Source organism: Pinus tabuliformis, chromosome J (assembly GCF_031772625.1).
Source record: "Pinus tabuliformis cultivar Carrire ecotype Pingquan chromosome J, CPIR1, whole genome shotgun sequence".
Lineage (NCBI taxonomy): Eukaryota > Viridiplantae > Streptophyta > Pinopsida > Pinales > Pinaceae > Pinus > Pinus tabuliformis.
In genome coordinates, this window is record NC_142295.1 from 303,978,809 (window position 1) to 303,986,137 (window position 7,329).

Below are 7,329 nucleotides of genomic sequence, written 5' to 3' on the forward strand. Positions count from 1 at the left end.
ACAGATAGTGGGGTTTTTAGCTGAGGCTTTCCCTATAGTATTCTTCTTTGTTTCATGTGTATGATTTCTTCTTCTCTGTTATATGTGTTCTGATTGATCTTGCTCAAATTGATTAAGCTTCTGGAAAGTTTAACAGTAGAAGTAGATCAAGTATTTTGCATTAGTACATTGCATAATTAGTTTAATCTACAGTGAGAATTTCTACATGGTATCAGAGGTAGCTGATCCATAGAGAAATTTCTATATGGTATCGGAGCAAAGGTGATCAAAGTAGTGAACAGTATACAAAGAAGGGAGAAGTTCTAAGTTTGAAGTTCTTGATTGTAGGTACAAAATTGATTTCTTATCACATCTCAAAGTTCACCAATGGCATTCAATGGCTTGAGACTCAAGTATTCCTTGGATGGAAGCTCTAATTATAGAGCCTGGAAGGATTTCATGGAAGTGGTATTAGAGGACAACAGTTTGAAGGACTTCATTGATCAAGAAGTCCCCAAGCCAACAGCGACTAATGCCCAAGAATTGGCAGAATGGAATAAATGTGTGGTGCGAGCGAGGAGGTTCTTCTGGAGGGAGTTTGAGATCATATTGTCTCAAGTCTCCATGGGAAGGAGACTCCATTTTCAATGTGGAAGACATTGAAGGATCTATATCAGAGCAATAACAACTAGAGGAAGCTGGCGCTAAAGGACAAGCTTTGGAAAATCAAGTGTGAAAAGGGTGACACGATCTCTACATATCTGAACAAGCTCACCACTTGTAGAGATGAGCTTGGAAGTGTAGGAAACATGACAACCAATGATGATATGGTGAGTCTTTCTCTCCTCGGTCTTCCTAAGAGCTGGCATAGGTACCGGGTTTCAGTGAATGGAAGAGAGAAACTGCCAGATTGGGAATGACTGTGGTCAGATCTGATGTAGGAGGAGATCAAGAGAAGCACCAGAGATGGTTCCTCATCCAAGGAGGATGAGGAAAATCTAGCCTTAGCGAGTAAGGCAAGGAAAGGGAAGGAGAAGGATTCTCATCCCAAATCAAGTTCTTCTCATGGTGGGAAGAAGATTGAGAAATCTAAAGTGAGATGATTTAATTGTTATGAGGTGGGCCATTATGCAACTAATTGTCCATTGAAGAAGTCAAAGAAGGGATCCTTGGAAGGATCTGAAGGTGAGGCATTGGCCTCTCAGTTCAAATTGGATTTTACCCTCATTGCATGCATGGTTTCATCGATGATGGGTTGTGGTTGGTTTCTTGACAGTGGAGCCTCATTCCACATGACCGAGGATAAGAGTTTATTTAGTACCTTGGAGGAGAAGGACCTCCAGATGTGCATAAAGATGGGTGATGATGGAAAGTACTGTGTTTCAGGTGAAGGTACGGTTGCTTTTCAGAGGGAGCATGGAGCTTCTATCACCCTGACTAATGTGAAGTACATTCCAGGACTGAAGAAGAACTTGGTATCGATCATGATGGTGGAGGACAAAGGCTACAATGTTGTCTTCAATAAGGGAAAGGTTTTCCTTAGACACATCACCATGGGTTAGGTGAAATAGATCAGTTCACTGGGACAGAACCTATATGCTCTTGAGGTTAAAGATGCATGCAAGGCCTTGAGGAGCAAGGCAATTGTTAGAGACTTAGTGATTAAGAGGGAGAGTACATTACCTCTCAACATGCAATGCTAGAAGAAGTCTCAGACAATTGTGGAGGAGCCACAATTGGTGAAGCAGCTTTAGGAGATTATGGAGCAGCCATAACTAGAGAAGCTGAGAGGAGATCGAGTGGAGGCATCCACTTATGCAGAGACCTCTAGTAGGGGGAAATTTTGAGCCTAATGGGTAGAGGGATCACATGCAACCATACCTCCAGGTGTGAGGTGGGGCAATGTGAAGTGATAGTCCCAAGAAGGCTGAAATAGGGGCAGGATCTTTGAGGTGCCCAACCTCTTTGACTAGACCTTGCTATAGGAGCCCTGACGAGGAGTAGTAGGATTGGCTGAGTGGGTAGATATAGATGCATTTGGGGCGGCAGAAGGAGCTTCAACATCAGAGGGTGTTTCTAGCCCAATAGGGAGGTGAGTTGGGAGATCAGTTACTTACTTCTCAGTAACTGAGTTGTAGTGCAATAGTGGGTAGCACGATGCAACATGATGAGAGGAGGTGTAGTGCAGATGTAGTGCTGGGAGATAGGACCAGCGGCAGCACGGATGTAGCAGGAGGAATTAGTGTGATTGATACAGTCAGAGATCAAAGTGACAGAGGCTAGAGTAGTCAGATATTGAAGAGCATAGAGGTGCAAAGTTTTCAATCGACAGAGGCAATAACAGTCAAAGACTTTGATGACAGAGGCATCATTCTGATTCAGGTTAGATATTTTTTGTGTTTCTAGAGTTGCTGGAGCAACAAAACTTGAGAGAAGTGTTACATGCAGAACATTCCAAAGGTTCAGGATCAGGTTCGAGTTGAATGCCTTTCTTGTTGAGAGGGAGTGTTGAAAATGGCAACAAGAAATGCTAAAAATAGAAATGCTAAAAATAGCATTGCTATAAATAGCATTTCAGGATATACTCCAATTCTGTTGGAAATAGAAAAAAATAGAATTTCTATAAATAACATTTCGGGATATATTCCAATTTTAATTTGCCATTGAATTGAAATTGAGAATTAAAATTTGAATTTAGTCTCACTAGTTGCTTGAAAAATAATTAACTAATTCATCTTGAGTTAATTAGTTGGAGTGATTCAAACATGAAGTCTTTGTGAAGACATGCAACAGTTATCCCTTTGATTGAGGAAGTTATCCCTTAATTAAAGAGATAAGGATGAGTTGTATTTGAGTTGTAATTAGTTAGCTCAGTTAACTGAGTTAAGTCCAGTTAAATTAGTTATGAATAGTTGCAAGAACTAATTGTGAGTTCAGTCAGTTAATACATGCATGCATGCAACTAGTGATCTCCAGATAACTGAATATTCTCTCATAAATAACTCATGCATGTCAGTTCAGATAGAGACCGAGTTGAGATTAAAGATAGGGACATTGTACTATCAGTTGGAGGAATTTTCCTATAAAGGAAACTCATCCATGCAGAAGGAATCATCTCCTTCAGGATTGCACAGTTATTTTAGAGGTCAGTGTTGTGTGTGAGGTGAGAATAACATAGGTTGTAGATGGAGGACCTAGGAGAAACTACACAAGGAAATAGGAGGCTTGGAGGACTGAAGGAAGGCATATGCATTGTCTATTTTGTCTATGAGCAATAGTGAGGGATTGTACTGAGAGCTGGATAACTTATGAGTTAAAGATTTGTGTAATCTTGAGATATTTCCACTTGTATGTTAATATAGATAGTAAGGTTTTTAGCTAAGGCTTTCCCCAGAGTATTCTTCTATGTTTCATGTGTATGATTTCTTCTTCTCTGTTACATGTGTTCTGATTGATCTTGCTCAAATTGATTAAGCTTCCGCAAAGTTTGATAGTAGTTCAGTAGATCAAGTATTTTGCTCTAGTACATTGCATTATCAGGTGATCTATAGTGAGAATTTCTACACATTTCTTGCAAAGCATCTGGTCCCAATATCAACCTATCCTCTGGATGACTCCAAATGAGAGGTGTATGGCATTTGATACCATACATGACTTCAAAGGAGGTCATTTTTATGGAAGTTTGATAGTTGTTATTGTAATGAAATTCTGCCAAATGTAGAAAATCCTCCCATTTATTAGGTTTATCCATGAAATACATTCCTAGCATGTCCTCTAAAATATTATTGGTCCTCTTGATTTTTTGATTTGTTTGAGGATGATGTGCAGTGATGAAACTTAATTGATCTCCCATGCCCCCAAACAATGCCTTCAAAAACTTTGAGGTGAATTTTCCATCCCTATCTAACACTACCATCTTGGGCATTCCATGGAGCCGAAAATTCTCCTTCATGAAGATATTGGCAATCTGTGTTGTACCATAACTAGACTGTATAGGTATGAAATGTGCCACTTTACTTAAGATGTCTACCACCACCATAATAGAGTCGTGCTGCCTCTTTTTACTTGGTAGTCATGTGATAAAATCTAAGGAATTTTTTTCCCATTTCCATTCAGGAATAGGTAGTGGATTCAGCAACCCAGTAGGGTGTTGATGTTCTACCTTTACTTGTTGACATTCGACTAAACATTTTGATAAATATTTGGCCACCTCTTTTTTCATACCTCGCAAAAAGAAATTCTTTCATAATGTTGTTATCATCTTTTGTTACCCAGGATGTTCTACATATTGTTTCTTATGATACTCATCTAGTATCATTCATTTCAGGGCATTCATAGTGGGAACATACAACCATTTTTTGTAAATCAATAATTTTTCAGAATTTTCATCATAACCGGGAATGTTAATTTGTTGCAATTTTTGTTGAATTTCCAAATATTTAGGATCAATGTTTATTGATTTTTTATACAGGATTGGTGCAAACTGTAAGCTCTTTATTTTAATCTACATGTTTTAGCATAGGGGCCATTGTAAGTAAGTGCTTTAACTTATACAAAATTTCTTGGCATTTAGTTGTCCCCTCAAAACATTCTCCCTTCTTATGTTAGGATGTAATAGGATGTGCTAGTTTAGATAATAAATCTATAAATATTTGGCAATATCCCATGATTCCCATAAATGAGTGAACATTCGACACTTACTTTGGTATGGGCATATTTATCATGGCCCTAACCTTCTCAGGATCATCCACTAGTCCTTCCTTTGAAATAACATGGCCCAAATACTAGATTATGAAGAAAGCTTTTCACCTATAGCTAAAATGAAGACCATTAGAGTGGTAGTTGCATTGGCTAATAAGAATAATTAAAAGCTAAATCAGTTATATGTCATGTCAACAATTTTAAATGGAGAATTAAAGGAAGAAGTCTATCTTGTCCAACCTTAAGATTTTGTAAAGTAGGGACAAGAACATCTTGTTGGTTGGTTAAAAAAAAAATTATATGCACTCAAATAAACACCTCAGTCTTTGTATGTGAATATTGTTAAATTCTTCTCCTAACAAGGTTTTACTAAAAGTAAAGGACATCCAAATTTGTATATCAAGAGGGATGAAAAAAGATCTATCATTTTAATTTGTGTACATGTTGATTATCTTATAACAAGAAATGTTATCAAGTTAATTGAAAATATCAAAAGTTGTCTCTCATGAGAATTTGAAAGGAAGGGTCTTAGAGAGGTGCATTAATTTTTAGTCCTTCAAGTTTGTATAGATAATAGTATAAACTTTGTCACAAAAAATAAATACACACATGAATTAAATAATATATTAAATATGAATGGATGTAAAGAAGTTTCAACACCATTGGAATAGAATGCTAAGCTGATCAATGATGAGAAAATAAAAGAAGTGAATGACACATTATATATAAAATATGTGGTGACTCTTAATGACTTATCTACAACCATGACATATATTCTATCATTGGTTAATCTACATGAAAGTAATTGGAAAGCAACCAAGAGAGTCGTTTGATATTGGATGGAGAACCAAACTTTTGGTTTTTGAATTAACATGTTATTTAAATTTTGGTTAGACATTATATCTAGTTGAGAGGAAGTCCACCTATGGTTATGAATTTTCTGTTGGATCTAGTGTTGTTTCATGAAGTATCTAGAAACAACCAACTATTTTTTTTCTTATGCTAAAGTTGAGCACAAGGACTTATGTCGTGCAACCTATGAGTCAATTTGGCTAAGAAGAATTGACAATAGAAACTCCATCAAGTTAGCAAAAAAACCTAGTCTATCATGCAACATCAAAACATCTTCCAAAACACCATCATTTTGTATGGGATACATATTGAGAAGATGTATCCAAAGGAAATTGATTTTATTAATTGTAATAGAAATGATAATGTGGCAAAATTCTTATTAAACCTTTACCAAAAAATAAGTTTAGATTATGTAGAGACAATACAGGTGTGGTAAATAATTCATTTATGGAGAGGGTGAGGAATGAAAATTATAGATTATTAGAGTTTAATATCATGTAATAAAATGTATTATTTTCCAACATATATAAAATGTATTGTTTTCCAATACAAAAGTAAGACAATTTACATAAAAATGACTACACATTATCCTTACAAATTATGGTGATCATATCCCATTGATATGTAATAGAACTCCATAGTGTATTCTGTGTATAGGTGTGAACCTAAATTAATAAAATGTTTCTCTCTACTCACTATAATGTTGAAATTGTTTCTTCTGAGTACCAAATCCAATTTCAGTTCAAACCCTATAATTAGCCCGAGAAAATAAAAACTTCTCATTAATTTAAATAAAAACACCATTTGAAATCCACAAACTGATCCGTTGAGACATTGATCATTTATTTTCTTATTCTATATTCTTGATACGCTAGCGAGCTTAAATGTGAGATAGAAAATTATTTAAAAATAGGAGAGGATTTTGACATCTTATATATATATATATATATATATATATATATATATATATATATATATATATATATATATATATATATATATATATATATATATATGTATATATGTATATATATGTATATATATATGTATATATATATATATATATGTATATATATATATATATATATACACGGTTAGCTAAAGAAGTATTTGTGTAAAGATGGAGAGTTTTGGCTAGACCATCGGGGGATAGAAAAGGGGACGATCTTGAAGAATAAGGATAATATTAAAAATATTAGTACTTCCAAATTTAAGGATAAGTTGTGGGATGATATGGAGTTAGAGGGATGATTAATGAGCGGTATGTCCATGAAATATTTGTATCGGGAAGATCCACCTAAAGGAGTCACTTCCTGGTCGCTCAACTATGGAGCATGACCATAACAGTGTTGAGAGAATGGAACTTGTGACCTCTTAATAGAAAATGTGCTTTAACAATGGGAACACCACCATATATATATATATATATGGTAAAGTGGGGAAGATGTAAATAATAAAAATAAATAAATAATATTTTTCTTTTCTTATGTGGTTCACAGGCCCCAAAGATCAATGGCAACTACATCCATGGAATATTTATTCTAGGAAGATCTACCCAAACGAATCACTTGTGGAGTCAACCACAATGCTTGATTTTGAGAGAGTCGAAAGAATTTTACTTGTGACCTCTTGATAACAAAGATGCTTTCATGACAAGAACTCGACCAACTATGTTAACCCTTGAAGATAAATTAATAAATTAGTTTATATAGAAAGAAAATTAAATTATAATATACTAGAGGGAGGTTCATTAAGTAAATATTAAAAAAGGTTTGAAAAGTACAAAAGGAATTGGGA